At 48.5% G+C, this 16,301-nt stretch overlaps 1 long non-coding RNA gene across 1 annotated transcript; it reads left to right on the forward strand.

Annotated features, from left to right (window-relative positions):
• The first annotated feature begins 307 nt into the window (after nucleotides 1-307).
• Nucleotides 308-9,659, forward strand: LOC133273495 (uncharacterized). The gene is made up of 3 exons (XR_009744841.1): nucleotides 308-489; nucleotides 8,997-9,334; nucleotides 9,551-9,659. It is a non-coding gene; the product is annotated as an uncharacterized LOC133273495 (long non-coding RNA).
• The last annotated feature ends 6,642 nt before the right edge of the window (nucleotides 9,660-16,301 follow it).

A 16,301-nucleotide genomic window follows, 5' to 3' on the forward strand; every position in this document is an offset into this window, starting at 1 on the left:
GGGGATCTGGCAGCCTACGTCTCGTCCCCCTGGGAAACGTGAAGGTCCTGGAACATTTCTGTGGCTCTTTTTCTTAAGGCTTTTGTTAGACACAGCTTCACAATCACTCTGACCAAGCTGGGAACATGCATTTCAGGGTTTTTTTGGTATAAGGGGCCAATTGGCAAAGAGCAGTTTGCATCCACACTCTTAAAGTCTCTTACCCTCAACCACATCCAAGCTGCCCAGGTCACCAGCCAAGCCATGGAGTGGGAATGCTCTGTGATGAAATCACGGGTGATCCACACCCTGTGCTGCTGGCAAAATCATAGCAGAACTGCAGGATTTACAACAGTGGCAGACACAGCACTGATAGTTTAAACATTGTTGGCATTTCTTCTGGTTGCTAACCCACACACTGCTAGCTGTCTCTGGTTCTGGTTTGGTGTAGAGGCTCCAAACCATCTAAGACTTCCCAAGCTCTGGAAGAGCTGGATCAGAAAAAAGCAGGTAGGTCCTTATTTTGGGAGAAACCCCAAATCACACTCTGAGCACCCCATGTAGAGCAGTTGCTGTCATCTACCTGGACTTGTGCAAAGCGTTCAACACTGTCCCACATGACATCCTTGTCTCTAAATTGGAGCGAGATCACTTTGATGGATGGACCACTCGGTGGATAAAGAACTGGCTGGATGGCCGCACACAAAGAGTTGTGGTCAATGGCTCAATGTCCGGCTGGAGACCAGTAACGAGTGGTGTCCCTCAGGGATCGGTGTTGGGACCGGTCTTGTTCAACATCTTCGTCGCTGACATGGACAGTGGGATTGAGTGCGCCCTCAGCAAGTTTGCTGATGACACCAAGCTGTGTGGTTTGGTTGATATGCTGGAGGGAAGGAATGCCATCCAGAGGGACCTTGACACGCTTGTGAGGTGGGCTGATGCCAACCTCATGAGTGCAAGGTCCTACACCTGGGCGGAGCAATCCCAGGCACAGCTACAGGTTGGGCAGAGAAGAGATTCAGAGCAGCCCTGCCGAGAGGGACTTGGGGGTGTTGGTTGATGAGAAAATGAACATGAGCCAGCTTCAGTGTGCGCTCACAGCCCAGAAAGCCAACCGTATCCTGGGCTGCATCCAAAGGAGCGTGACCAGCAGGTCGAAGGAGGTGATCCTGCCCCTCTCCTCTGCTCTCGTGAGACCTCACCTGGAGTATTGTGTGCAGTTCTGGTGTCCTCAACATAAAAAGGACATGGAACTGTTGGAACAAGTCCAGAGAAGGGCCACGAGGATGATCAGGGGACTGGAGCACCTCCCGTATGAAGACAGGATGAGGAAGTTGGGGCTGTTCAGCCTGGAGAAGAGAAGGCTGCGTGGAGACCTCATAGCAACCTTCCAGTACCTGAAGGGGGCCTATAGGGATGCTGGGGAGGTACTCTTCATTAGGGACTGTAGTGATAGGACAAGGGGTAATGGGTTAAAACTTAAACAGGGGAAGTTTAGATTGGATATAAGAAGCAAATTCTTTCCTATAAGGGTGGTGAGGCACTGGAATGGGTTGCCCAGGGAGGTTGTGAATGCTCCATCCCTGGCAGTGTTCAAGGCCAGGTTGGACAAGGCCTTGGGTGATACGGTTTAGCGTAAGGTGTCCCTGCCCATGGCAGGGGGGTTGGAACTAGATGATCTTCAGGTCCTTTCCAACCCTAACTATTCTGTGATTCTATGTGTGGGAAAAGCGTGGATCTCAATTTGGGTGGGAACTTTGCAGCTCTGGTATTTATCTGACCTTGCAGCCTCAGTCTCTTCCACACTGCAGAGACTGGTGTAGCTTCTGTCCTCTGTGTGGTGTAATCCATCAGCACAAGTACAACGGGGGAGGCTTTTCTGCTCTTCCCAAAAACACTGTGCTTCCCAGAGGACTGTAGCTGTGGCAAATATGGAGACCACAGCCCACACACTGATGCAAGAGGGCTGGCGTTGAAACCCAAGCACGCTGCTGTTCACAGAGGAGCAGATCTCCTGAGCTGGGGTCCAGCTTGCCAGGGACAGACTTCACAGCAAACTATAGCATGTCTGAAAGTGCGCCCTGCTCATGCTCCTAAGTGCTCCTCTTGCATCCGGGACAAGGGATGGGTTCAAGACTCTCCTCCTTCTGGTCCAGAGGAAACAGAGAGGGAAGAGTCACTGCAGCTGAAAAGGATGGAGCTACCTGGGGGAAATAGAGAAGAGAAGGAAAACATACCATGGCAGAAGACAGTGGTTGAGGGAAAAGCAGGTTAAGAGTGAGAAATGTCTGCAGAGAAGTCGTAGAAGGAAAAGTGAGAGAATAGAGAAAGTCAGAAGTGGCGTGTCACTGACATGATGGCAGGAAGGTCTGTTCATGTGCTTTTTTATATCAGCCATGATCAGGATGTGATCCAAAAGTGTTTCAAGCTCCAGCTGTGCCAGTCCTTTGCCCCACTCTGCCTCTCCGTATCCTGGTACAGTATCTTCTCCAGATCAGACATTTAGAGAGGTGAGGGCAGCAGGAAGGTTTCAGAACATGAAGAAGATTTTACATCTTTTTATTTGTTTTAATATGAGATTGCAAGCCATGCAAACATGGTTTTTTCTTTATATCAGAAAATACTTGTATGCATACATATGCGTATTTATTTATACACAAGCATATCTTCCTCATGCAAAAAGAGGCTGCTTCTCAGTTCTTCATGCTACTTAGCCCTAATTTCTCCTCAAAGAGCCATGGCAGCAATCCAAACTCTAATTCCATTGATGGAGGGATCCATGCTGATCCCATCCCCTCCTCTAACACACTAGGTGTGGGGCTGCCACTGTGTTATCCCACAGCAAAACTTCCCATTGCAGGAGAAAGGTCCTTCCTAACATCTCTACTCTGCTGACGATCAAAGGTGACCACAGAGGTTTTCTGCCCAAAGCGCTGGTGCTAGGGCAGGGCAGGATTCCTGAGCTGAAGGAGATGGAGTCGCAGTTTCCACCAGCCAGGGTCGAGCTGCTCTCCCTGATACCGATACCACCAGCTGGGCATACTGGTTTGGCTGGATTTTCGTGTTCTTTCACATATCACAGGTTACCTTTGAGCAGCAGCGCTGCCTCTGCACATGAGAGGGCTGATGTGCCCTGGGAAGTGAGTAGGAGTGAACCCATAGTAGTTTGGCTTCTATGTCTAAACTCCCCAGTGCCGGTACTCAGGACTTTGCAGAGCCTACAGTGAATAGAGGTGTTGCTCCAGTGACTTCAGACCCATGAAGACAGGCTGAGAAAGTTGGGGCTGTTTAGCCTGGAGAAGAGAAGGCTGCGTGGAGACCTCATAGCAGGCTTCCAGTAGCTGAAGGGGGGCTATAAGGGTGCTGGGGAGGGACTCTTCGTGTAATGATAAGACAAGGGGTAACAGGTTAAAACTTAAACAGGGGAAGTTTAGATTGGATATAAGGAGGAAGTTCTTTACTGTTAGGGTGGCGAGGCACTGGAATGGGTTGCCCAAGGAAGTTGTGAATGCTCCATCCCTGGCAGTGTTCAAAGCCAGGTTGGACAGAGCCTTGGGTGACATGGTTTAGTGTGAGGTGTCCCTGCCCACGGCAGGGGGGTTGGAACTAGATGATCTTAAGGTCCTTTCCAACCCTAACTATTCTATGATTCTATGAGCTACCTCCCACTCCCCCCGCCCCACAGGCTCAGGGAGCTGCTGGGGATGATGGACCATACTCACCAGCCTTTCCTGCATTATTTTACTCATGGGGAAACCTAACCCTCTGTCTGCACATATCTGCTGACTCGAAGCCGTGATGGATGATGTTGTAATCCAAATGTCACCGCAGCGGTAACCTTATACCGGCTGACCGGGATCGCGGGTCTCATGACTATTGTCATATTTTTGGAGCTGTGCTTAGGTCAGAGATAAGGCTTCCCCCTGCAGCTTCCTTTCTATGCCAAGGTTACAGCCCTATGCGTGGTCTTCCACCCTGGGATGCATCACTGGCAGCTTCTGTGAGGACCCTATGGATGGATATGGAGCAGCTGTCAGGCTGCTGGGCTGGCAGGGTCCCCTCTGGTTTGGGGAAGGTGGTTCTTCCCTGTTAGATGCAAGCACCTTGCTCCCAAATGGTCACCTCCAGGCTACAAGAACATTGTGCATCCCTGGTGCTATTGGTTCAAAAGTTGTTCTATAGAGAATAGGCTGATACTTATTGCTTTGAGTTATTTTGAAACAACAAAGGAAGCTCTTTTCCTTTCTCTGTATCATTAATACAGAAAAGTTGAGCTCTTCTCTTCAGGCTTATAAGGAGTTTAAAATGCACATAAAGTTTAGGGAGCATCCAGCCATGGAAGTCCTGGCAGAATTGACCCAGAGAGGAGCTTTACTGACTCGTTAAGGTCTTATGATAACCCCTAGAGGTACCCACAAATGGACTTGGCAAGTTTTTGTTCTGCTTTTATTGTATCAATACCAGTCAGCTCTTTAGGTAGTTGCCTGAATATATGTTTTTAATTTTTATCTGTTTTGAAAGACCTGACTCTCTGTGACCAGAAAGATGCTTTCATCTCACTTGGGGGGAGATGGGGCCTTTGAGAGTCCCATCAGCCTCGGATGCTGGTGGTCTGTGATGTGTGCCGCTCTCTCCAAATGCAGACAGACTCATCCCATTTGCTCTAAGAGCACTTTACATCATCCGGGGGTATTTTAAGGCCAGGAGACAGTGTAGAGTGGCTTTTGTATTAAGGAGTATCAGGCCTACAGATTTTATAACTCCACTTATTGCAGTCCTCATAATCAGCTTGAAGTCTCTAATTAGCTGCAGTAATGACTCAGCCCTGCAGACAAAGCCTGAAGGTGACATGCCAGATTTCCTCTCTTATCTGGGGAAAGGCTGAGAGGTATTGTGCCTTTTGAAAACTATTTTATAGGAGAACCAAGCAGCAAAGAGATTTACCCTCTCCCCAGGTTTCATTAGCGGCACTGTAAACCCATTTGATTTGTCCAAAAACCACATCCACCCCTCCTCTGACCAGAACAGGAGTCTCTCTAAATTAGCTTTAAAAGATCCAGTTGCCAAGAGGCCAGGATCTCTGGATGCCACCTGTTACATCCCCCTTTGGGATGCTTCAGGTGAGACCTTGGTTTGCTAAGGATCATGGTTTTCCCATAATCAGTACCCAGTTGGTGATCCAGGCTCCCTGCCCAGCTGAATCTGGCTCCAGGCTGTTCCTTGGAGAAGTGGGAAGGAAAATATGCCCATCCTGGGCAAATTTCTGACAAGAGAAAGGAGGAAGTTCTTGACAAAGAGGACAATGCCATGAAGGGAAAGCTGCTGTGCCAGCTCTCGTTGAGTGAATAACTACTGGAGTTTCTCGAGTCCCCACAAATGGCTATAATTTGCTTTTCAACAGCTTCTACTCATGGTTCTACAGAAGTATCTCATTAAAGTTTAGGGAAGCTTCCAATCTTCTGGGCCTCTAAAAAAGGTGAAAGTTACCCTGTTCCTTCAGCTGAATTCATGAGCTGATCTCCTCAGACTCCTGTCCCCAGGAAAACAGGTCCTGTGCTTATTTCCTAACAAGCTGTTGTGTTCTCGGCCATGTGAAGCTTTGTGTCCCCCCCTCCCAGCCTCTTGGGTGAAATCTGCTGTCCCACAGGGCTGCAACCAACACATAGGGATGATGATGCTGGGAGAGACCCCAGAAGCTGATAAAGTACAGCACAGTCCCCACGGTGTTGGTCGCTCAGGTATTTATCACTTTAATGCCCATTGCAAGGTCTTCTGCTGCTGAGCCCTACAATAAGCAGGTTAAAAGTAGTTTGCTGCATCAAAGACATTGCTGTGCTCAGCCCTGCAGTGTGGACATTGCAGTGTTGGTCATGCAGCACCATGCAGAACATCCATGAGGGACTGCACAGGGTTACAAGCTGTTTGTGGGTGCTGCATGCTCTCACTTCTCATAAATAACATGCTTGCTGTACTAGCGGCAGTCCTCATGGGTGAATCATAGAATCATAAAATCACAGAATGGTTTGGGTTGGAAGGGACCTTAAAGATCATCCAGTTCCAACCCCCCTGCCACAGGCAGGGACCCCTTCCATTAGACCAGGTTGCTCCAAGCGCCTGTCCATCCCATGGGCCTTGAACACTGCCAGGGAAGTGTTAGGACACCCCTAAAAGAGGGACCTCGGCCAAACAGGAGCATGGATTAGTGCTGCAGAAGCTCTGCAGGCTGCTTTAAGAGGCTTTTGCTTTGCCCTGCTGCCTTATGGGACCTCTCTCCCTCAGGTGATGTGCTCTGATATGTGGACCCTTGTGTCTGGGGGGACCACAGCACTCCACTGCATTCCACATGGTTGGAGGTGGCAAAGGACAAACCACCTGCGAGCAGGGAGCCAGTGGCCATGACCAGGCAAGGTGCTGGCTCTGCAGCCCCAGGCAGGGTTTGGCCATGCCACGGAGCTGCTGGAGCAGAGCAACCTTTGCAGTGCCCTTGGGAAAGAGGGCAAGGACAAGCTGGCACCTGCACTGGGCTGGGCAGAGGTGCCACCAGCCGAGGAGCTGGTGGGTTGTGGAGCAGCGGCTGGGGCTCCAGGTCCAGAGGGAATAGCATCAAGCAAAACCAGCACATCCCCTAGGGAGGCAGGACCTGACAGTTTGATGCCTTGCATGGCCATGTGCCCTTCTGATCGTGATTTTTTTTTCTGGCTATTTCCCCTTAAATTGTTTTATTTTCTAATTCTTGTTTTCAGTCCCAAACTTCTCAAACAGTCAGAATGACAAGGCCCGCCTCAGAGCCCAGTGTGGCAATGCAAGAGATGCCAAAGGTCAGGCTAGCTTGGTCGTATATGCATAGAGTCCATATAGAGTGCTTTCAGCTACTGCCTGGCCCAGCACCAGCCAAATCTGTGCTGCTGACAAAGACAACAGCACCATCCTCTCACTGCTAACACAGAATGTGACCCAGAGCATTCACCATCACACTAAATCAACTTGTTGCTTTCCTTATTTGAGGCTTCCAGCTGGCAGCCCCACAAGCCCAGTGGTTTGCCCTTCCTAACGAATTGGTTTCCAAGCTTTTTTAACTGAAAGCTGCAGGATCTGGCTCCTCTGTGCAATTTGCATTCAGTGGGAGCCCCTTGCTACTGCCTGCTCTTTGCTACCCAGTGGTGCAACAGTCTCTCCACAGCCTGTTCTTGGTGGCACATAAGGTCATTTCCCATAGCTACAGATAAAGCCAGGAGGCTTAGGAGAGAGAAACCGCCTGTGTTGTAGAGCTGGTCTTCCACTGGTATAGTCAAACTCCTGTAAAAGCCTCTTTACTTGAGCAGAGAACATTTATTGCCCTTGATAGGCTTGTGAAACATTTCTGGCTGTTACTGGATTTCTCTGGTGAAGTCATGTAGTAGAAGATTAAACTTGCTCCTGTTTCACCCCATAGCTTAGGGAAACTAGGGAAAAAAAAAATGGGAAGTGCTCTTGGAGAGATCAGATGTGGTTGAGGTGGAAAGCCTGGCTTTGAAGCTCCTGTTTTTGTATGATCAAAACCCAATTGCAGAATAGGAAATGCTGTTGGCTTCCAGCAGCTGTTGACGAGGCAACAGCTGAAGCACATCCCATTATATGCTCCCAGTAATAAGCATAGCCCAAGGCAGCTTGAAGTCCTGTCCTTCAGGCTTCCTGGCCTCTCTGACTCCTGGCAGAGGTTGTTCACTCACACTCCTAACTAGCCCCATTTCATCCAGAAGTCACTCATTCAGAGACCTGCTTTGTCCCCTGCCCTGTATTTCTGAGGTGCTGAACGATGATACTTAGGAACCACTCATTGTGCTTCCCTTGACAAGGGGCTTTTTTGGAGCAAGGAAGCTGGGCTTGTTTTGTGCCAACCCCAGCAGCAACTTGATCAGGATTGAAGATTTTAGGAACCCCCGCCATGAAAATGTACCCAGGACAGAAAGCTCTGGCTTTAGGTCTGTGATGTTTCATCCTTCATGGCTGCACTCAAAGCACAGTTTCACTGCTGGGTAAGAAGCTTAGCCAGGACCTTGGGATTTAGTCCTCGTTGCTACCCTGTAAATACAGCCTCCATAAGGACCTCCTTATGGACACCCACTTCCGAATTTGGGTGGTGGAAGTGTGGACACCTTTAGAGAGGCCTCTTGCAATGCTTCCTTCAAGCTGTCAGAGGTTCTGCTGCAGCCAGGTGAGGAAGACCTGCCTGAGACAGGCTTCCTCCACCAAGGAGGATGGGGACTGGAGCACAAACCTAATTTGTGCCTGTCTGGGTTTTACTGCCTCTTACTCCCCCGCTGCATTAGGCAGCAAATCCCTTGGGGGTGCTGTGGAAACCCAAAACCCGTGTGCACGGGGACCATGCACTTCTGCTGAAGAAACATCACTGTGTGGTGAAGGGTCAATGGGAAAACACTGCACTTCTCCCCTCCAGCAGGGCTGATGCCCTCCCAGGTCACAAAGCTGCCTGGCAAACAGTGTGCAGCCATCCTCTCCCTCACTGCCCAGCTGCAGGCAGCACAGACAAGCCTTCAGTCGCTATTCCTGATCGAGAAGTGGAAAATCCCTTCTCTGGGGAGGTGCTGTCGTGTTGAAGACGTTTTGAAATGCAGCCATGGCTTGGTCTCACCCATACCAGCCAGGCTGGCCAGGTTGGATGGGGCTTTCAGCAACCTGGTCTAGTGGAAGGTATCCCTGCCTATGGCAGGGGCTGGTACTGGATGAGCTTTAAGGTCCCTTCCAACCTAAATTATTCTGTTCTATAACTTCATGATTCTATGATTTTGGATGGAGACCTATAGGCTTTGGTTCAAAGAAGGGACTTCCTCTATAGTTTGAGTTTGCTTGCTGGCCCCCCTGCAGCCCTTTCTCTGCTGGTGCTGTGTCCTACAGCCACCTCCTGCTCCACCAGGACAGGCCATGATTGCCTCCAGGGTTGAAGGAATGGGCTGTGTTTTGGTCACCATCTCCTTGAAAACAGCTAAACCACAGTAATCATGATTTATCATCAACAGATTTATTGTCCAACAGAGTTATCACCCAACATTTAAAGAACAATACTGTGGGCAAATTTTAACCCCCTCGACCACAAGCTTGGGTAGAAAGGATAGCGGCTGATGGTGTTCCAAGATGATTTGTGCTGACACCAGCAGAGCCTGAACAGCTCTGATATGTCATTGAAATACAACTCAGATTCTTGCTTTGCCACCAAAATGACACGGTAACAATATGCGGTGGTGTGGGCACTGGAAATAAATGGTTTTCTGACATTTCTTCTGTCTTCTCCATGACTATTTAGTACTGTTGAGAAAACATTTAAGCTGGGGCTCCAGCTGAAGTCTTTTGTCCCTCTGTAACTAAGGAAGGGAAGCAAACATGGCCTTAATTAAAAGGATTTACTAAGTGCTCATTTAAGGGAGAGTCTGTGAAAAAGAATTGTTTCAGCACAGACAGAGCAGGGGAGTCCAGTGTGGAGCAGGCAAGAACTCGAAGGACAAAATCCACTCATTTCCATTGGGGAAACAGTAGAAGAGCACAGCAGGGTTTGTGGGGAGTCACTGTCCTACAGCAAAAATCCTCGTGAGCATGTCCCAGGGGCTCCAGGGAGCTTGCCTGGCAGTGGATGACTTAGCTAGAAATGAAAGATATGACAGAGATGAGAAACATGCTCATTTGCATCAATAAGTACATTATTTCTATTATAGACTTAATCTTCAGAGAATGTGCCCAAAATGAGAAGACCTAAAATGAAACCAAAACAAAAGCAATGTCAACAATAACAATCCCATTATTTGAGATGGGTTAGCAGCTGGCATTTCTTGCCTTCCTCCTACATCTCCTTAAACATAAGCACCTGAACCGACACTGGGGGCCCAAAGGGACCACACGTTCTTGTGCAGATTTCTCCCAGGGCAGGACACCCTCACTGAGCCGTGGCTCCAGGCTTGAGGCCGTTCTGGCTCTTGCTCCAGCACAAGCCTGCCAAATTTCCATGGGGATGCCTCATTCCTCCTCCATGAAATTACGGCAGTGTGACCTCATGAAGGTGGTATTTGCACCACGTGTTGTGTCTATGAGAAGCAGCTGTGGAGAGGCATTGGGCTGTTGGGAAGCCTCATGTTGCAAATTAAGTTTTGATATGCAGCAGCTGTGGTCATGTTGGATCTTCCCAATGCTGTCACTCCGACCTGCAGCCCACTATATACAAAGCAAACCAGTGGGTCCCAAGGCAGCACCTGAGGACATAGCATGTCTGGAAACCCAGAGCTCACCACTGGCCCTTTGTGCTGCTCCATTCCCTGGGTGCTTGGCAGCACTACCATCATGGGATATGCTTCCTCTAGTCAAATCACAGTGGCCCAGAAAAGATCAGGAGGCCTGGAGAATTTGTTATATGCTTGAGAATGGGTGATACTTGGTTCTTTACCCCAGTAGTGGTGTATATAATCCTGCACATGCCAGGGAAGGAGTGATCTGTCAGTAAGGTACTGCTTGGCACAGCCAAGAAGTAAAGAAATAAAATGCAAATTGATTTATTTTATGCAGTTCAAGGGAAAAAAGGGCCCCTTGGACACACTGGGGCTGGTCCTCTGGTTGGTTTTGCAGCATTGCAGGACTAGGAGTTGGCTGAAGAGCACCATTCCCTCCCTGGGACAAACTCCATCATGCTGCCGCGCATGGGCTTGTGAACATGGCTTTGTTTTCCCTCAGAAACTTGGTGTTTGGGTAACCATGCAAAAAAATTATAAATATTTAAAATGTGCTGATTTGGAAAAAAAGGTCACCTCTCCGGATGGGACATTTGGTGGGAAGCCAGTTGGTAGCACAGCTCTGTAACTTCCCATCCTGGATGAGTGCTGAGGTCTGTGCTTCTTGCTCCTGCACCCCTGGAGTGGGTCTGCTGGTGTGGAAGAAGAAGCTATAGCCATCAAGTGTGGACTCAGGGCAAGGAGGTTGCTGCCTCCTCTGCTCCTCCCCATCCTGATACTTGAAGGGATTGTGACATCTCTGTTTTGCTTCCCTGTTGCATCTGTCTCACCAGCATGGAAATACCAGCAGCCCAGTCCTGGTGCCTCTTCAACAGAGCCTCCTCACCTTGTGGCTTTACCTACAACCCCAAAGCAGGATGTTTTGATGTTAGCATCCCCAGACAACCTCAATGGGGCAGCTAGGGATCATTGGTGGGACTCACTGTGAAGCATTTTCCACCTGGGATCTGTAAGCGGGCACACGGATCTACAAGCACAGCTACCTTGTCTGAGCTAGGTCCTGGGTCCAGCCTTGAGCACACAGGGAAAACCAGGGAAGGCTCTCACCCTGCTGTGGCTGCAACAAGCTGTTTTCCTCCCATCTCCCCGGTGCTTGGCTTTCAGCCCTGAAAGAAAGAGCACCATGCCAGGAATTAATACAGCCATGTCCAACAGGGTGAGCTGATACCTGATTTGCCCTTAATTACAGTGGTGGGAATAGACCCGGGGCAAATGTGACACGGTGATGACTGGGTGGTGGTGAGGACAAGACTCATCTGTCATCTGCCATAAGGGCTTGTCCTTGTTTCCTACAAAAAGTCGGAAGAAAGTCTTACAGTGTGTGGAGAAGCAGCTCATGGGACAGGACATACAGAAACCCTGCCTTCTCCTCTGCCACACCAACATCTCCAGACCAGAAAGGGCTTCGTTGTTCCAAACAAAGCTCCCTCACAAGCTTTGCATCAGGAGTTATGTGCATGCTGTTTGCATGCCGACATGCCATAAGGCACAAGGTGATGCTGAATTACTGCAAGAAGGGTGTTAAAAATAGACGCTGAATTATTCCAGTCTATTTGTGGACAAAATAACCCCCATTACCTTATGGTTCCTGAGCTCCTCCAGCCATTCCCACCGCCACTAAACCCCCTCAAAACCAGGAGACCCTGCCCTGTTGTGTGCTGGTTTGCTGCTTCACAAAAACACTGTTCTGAGTATCAATGCCCAAAACCTCCAGACAGACCCTGCCAACACTAACAGGAGATTTTTGGATGCAGCCACGCTTGTTTCTGATCCACTGGCTTTCAGCTGTTGCCCCAAAGGTGTGCTGTGTGTCCTGGCTTTACATATGTAAAAGAAAGAAAGACAAAGAATTTAAATTTAAAATAGTATTTTATTTCATTTCATTACTTTTAATTTAATTTAAAGTTATTTTATTTATTTTATTTCATTTCATTTCATTTTAAATAAAATTAAAAGGAAAAGCCCCCAAATGATCAGGTGAAGCACCTCAACAGTTTTCCCAGGATGCTCAGCAGTGTTCACAGGCATCTCCCTATCCATACCCTACTCATGCAGCCCTTGCTCAGCTCCACCTGCTTCCCTGCTGGAGGAGCCTTACCCTGCTGGCCATAGGCTCTTTATGCCTTTTTAACCACTTGGGAAAGATTATGGAAGAACATAGTCGCAGGTTCCTGCGCCCTGTGTTGGAGTCCTGGGGTATCGCAGGCCAGAGCCCAAGGAGGGTGTTCTATAATGATGTGATTTTAAAGCTGTGAACTGTTTGGGCTATTACATTTGTAATACAATGCTTTACATCCTCCTGGGCTTGTGTTTTAGCTCGCTGGTCTCCAGTCAGCAGAGGCGATTTGAAGGGGCAACTGGAGTGGGACCAATGATGCTTGCTGATGAGCCTCTTCTTGCTTATGACACACTGCGAAAGGGTGTTGGCCACAGGAAACGAGTTCCAGGGCACCCTGGGAATCCATCAGGAGGTGTTTGCGCTCGCTGGACAGGCAGGAGGTGGTGGAGCTCAGGCAGGGAGCGCCCCATGCACCTCAGCCAAGGGGTCCAGGAGGTGGATTCACAGCCACTCACTGCCCCTTCCTGCCAAAAACCTGATTTAAAAGACCCCAAACAAACCAAACCCTAAATATGTATTAATATACTAATATATCGCTATATATAATGACATGTATTTTATGTACCTCAGAGGTATAGATATTAAACATGTAGCTATACACAGGCATTTATATTATACATGTATTTATAGAATATATAAAAATATACAAAATATATTGGACTATATAGAATTATATATAGTAATATATACACAACAATACATATTTATATGATAAATATAAATATATATGTTTATACAAAAATATATACACACATACATCCTTGGGGTTCCATGTGTGTAACGGGTCTGCTTTGCTGGACACCCAGATGCATCTCCTGAGATTATATGTATACAGTATAAACATACATTTGTAATTAATTGGACTTATCTATGTATGTTTATATTAGAGATAAATATGTAAATATCTAATTATATAATATAGAAAATACATCATGCATAGTTATGTATTTTTCAATATACACACATACCCATGGACATTAAAGGGTGCTTTCCTAAGTGCAAGACCCAGGGGCCACAAAACTGGGAGTAGACCATTTCAGAAGAAGGGCAGACCTATAAAATTAGGAAATATATTAAATTTTGCAACTTGCACCCCTATTTTCTTAGTCTTGGGTGCACACAAGGCCCTGACAAGGCAACCAAGATACTCTCCAAGCAGAGCCAAGCCCTCAGGCTATTCCAGCTCTACCCTTATACCGTAAGTTAGGCTCAAGCCCCTGCTCTGAAATAGCCTTAGCGGGGGTCCTGGGAAGAAGGGCTCGGGCATGATGGGGAAAGGGTCTCCCCTTGCCTGCTTGCTGGAGCTGGGGATGCAAGGAAAACAGAAACCTGGGACATCGCCGTTCAGCTTAAAGGAGAAATGGCTGTAAAGCATCTGGTTGCTATTGATCTGATTTGGAGCACTCAAAAACTAACTTTTTTTCTATTATCCCCTGTCTTCACACCTTGGCCTTTTCTCAAGCACTTCCTGCCCATGTTTCCCTGGCATTTGCTCTGTCTTTTCCCCCATAAACACTGATTTGCACTATCTGCTGATCCTGCTCAGCTCAGGCGAGTCAGTTAATTCACAATAAATGAAGTGTCTGAAAACCAGACAGAGGATAGAGGGAAAATAAATGTCCCTAGTGGGAAACTCAATAGGGAGAGATAAGGAAGAAATAAATGAGAGGGAGATGAAGGGAGAAAGCCAGAATGGCTTTTTTACCTCTCATGGCACCACCCACTTTCCTACCAGAAATGAGCCCATCCAAGAGCCAAAACCTGAGCCACAGGATGGGACCAGCTCTTCTGGCAGCATCTTGCATTGGTGTCAGCTTCTCAGTTGATGAAACCAAAGGAAATCACTATTATCATATTTATTTTATATATGAGGTGCATTTACAAAGCATTTTACTTATGAGGCACAAGAAACCAGGTGGTTGGTTTGTGTTTGGTGCCTTTCTCCCGTTGCTGCTGTTACATTAGTGACATGTTCCAGCCTGATGTTCCTGGAGGATGCTGAACCCCTGGGTGAGATGGTGACATCAGGCCCAGGGGGAGCGAAAGCTTAATTTATATTCAGGCCATTTCACTGCCTGTTGTTGTCATTTCTAAGGCTGCTTAACCCAAAATGTCAGTGAAAATGAACGGGCTGCCAGCATGTCGCTCCCTGTGCATGCTGCGTTGGGAGTGCTTGGGAGAAGTGACATTGGGAGGCTGTATGCATCCGCTTGCATGTGTCCTTGAGAAAAGCCTCTCTCATTCTATCTAGCTCTTGGGCAATCAGTTTAGTTAACATAAAGCCATGGAACCATGCTGCACAGCCCAAGTAACACAGTGACCTGATCAATACCATCATCGCTCACTCTTGATTTTTGCCTTACTTCCATAAAACTCGGTGAAGGAAGGAGGGTTTTTTCTGGTTCCACCACAATGAGACAAGTTACTGACACTAGTTCTATTGCAGGCAGATTAGAAGTTATCCCTGTTTATTACCCCATAAGTTTGTCTGTAATTATCTTGTAAAAGAATGACTGTAAAAGAGTTGTTGCGGTGCTACTTGGAGAGCATCCAGCTTGCATTTTTGGCTTGCAGGTCCTGGTTGTGGGGCTGCTCATGCATTTAAGGTAATAGCAAGTTCCCACCATTGTCTGGAAAGAGGAATCAAGACTTTGCTGAAGTCCTGGATTGAATCAAGGACTTTCCCTGCAGTACATCTAGGGCAGAAGAGGAGCATCTTCCTTGACGGGAGGCATGCAGTGAGCTGCTGAACACGTCTGACAGCACAAAGCCCAAAGGATGCTCCCAGGTCAAGTGAATATAAAATTCATTCAGCACTTTAAGTCTCTGCATTTTTGTTTTTCTTTAAAGCTGAAAGAAATGGGCATATCCAGATGGGAACCATCATCCCAAAACAAACTGACTGCCTCAGCCTTCTCTTTTCCAGGCTGAACAACCCAAACTCTCACAGTCTGTCTTCACAGGAGAGGTACTTCAGTCCCCTGATCATCTTCATAGCCTCTTCTGGACTTGCTTCATCAGGTCCATGTCCCGCTTGTGTTGGGGGCCCCAGAGCCAGACGCAGTACTGCAGGTGGGGTCTCATGTGAGCACAGTAGAAGGGGAGAATCACCTCCACAACGTAAGTCCACGTAGAGCTGGTAGGCAGGCAGGAGCACCCCTGCATCCCCTCAAACACAGCAGAGCTGGGCACGCTGACCCACACCACCACTGAAGGGGGGCTTGGACCAGGGTGTTGGGCTGCAGAGTTGCACCAGGGCACTTCCCTTCTGCAGGTGCTGCTGCAGGGCAATGCTCCAGCATGGAGCTGGCCTTGGCCCTACTGCACCTTAACCCTCATCAGCAAAGCTGCTGATCCCACTTTCTCAAGTCCAGAGTTTGTATCTGCTCCCAGTACTGTTGGACTCCGGACTGTGCTGTTGTTTAGTGCCCAAACTAAACAAACAGGGTGCTGCTATCTACCTGAGAGCAGTCATGGTGGGCAGGGGCACGGGCTTTCCTGCCATCACTGGGTGTCAGCACCTTGAAGGGCGTCTTAAAGCAAAAATGGGCAAACTATTAAGCCAAGAGGGAAATTACAGTGGATCCAGAAGCGGTGCTTGGCCTCCAGCACCTCCTTGCTCGCTAAGGATGCTCCACTAGAGCAGTACCTCCATGCTGCGCGCAGCCAGAACTGAAAGACCCAAGGCTAAACTTGATAAATCAGAGCTATTACCCACACCGGGCACTGAATTTCCTTTAATCTCGTCTACAAGCCCCGTTTCTCGAAGCTCCCACCCTTGAACCGCGGATATCGCGACAGAACAACCACCGCGATTCACGTCCACGGGTCTCCCGTGGGGCGGGAGGCCCCCGGGGGGGGGAAACAGCGGAGTGAAGTACAACAGCGCCGAGCCGAGCCGAGCCGAGCCGAGCCGAGCCGAGCCGGCTCGG

Source organism: Pezoporus flaviventris, unplaced genomic scaffold, assembly GCF_033815535.1.
Source record: "Pezoporus flaviventris isolate CSIRO_AGI_PZ_B2104156 unplaced genomic scaffold, CSIRO_AGI_Pfla_v1 ptg000031l, whole genome shotgun sequence".
NCBI lineage: Eukaryota > Metazoa > Chordata > Aves > Psittaciformes > Psittacidae > Pezoporus > Pezoporus flaviventris.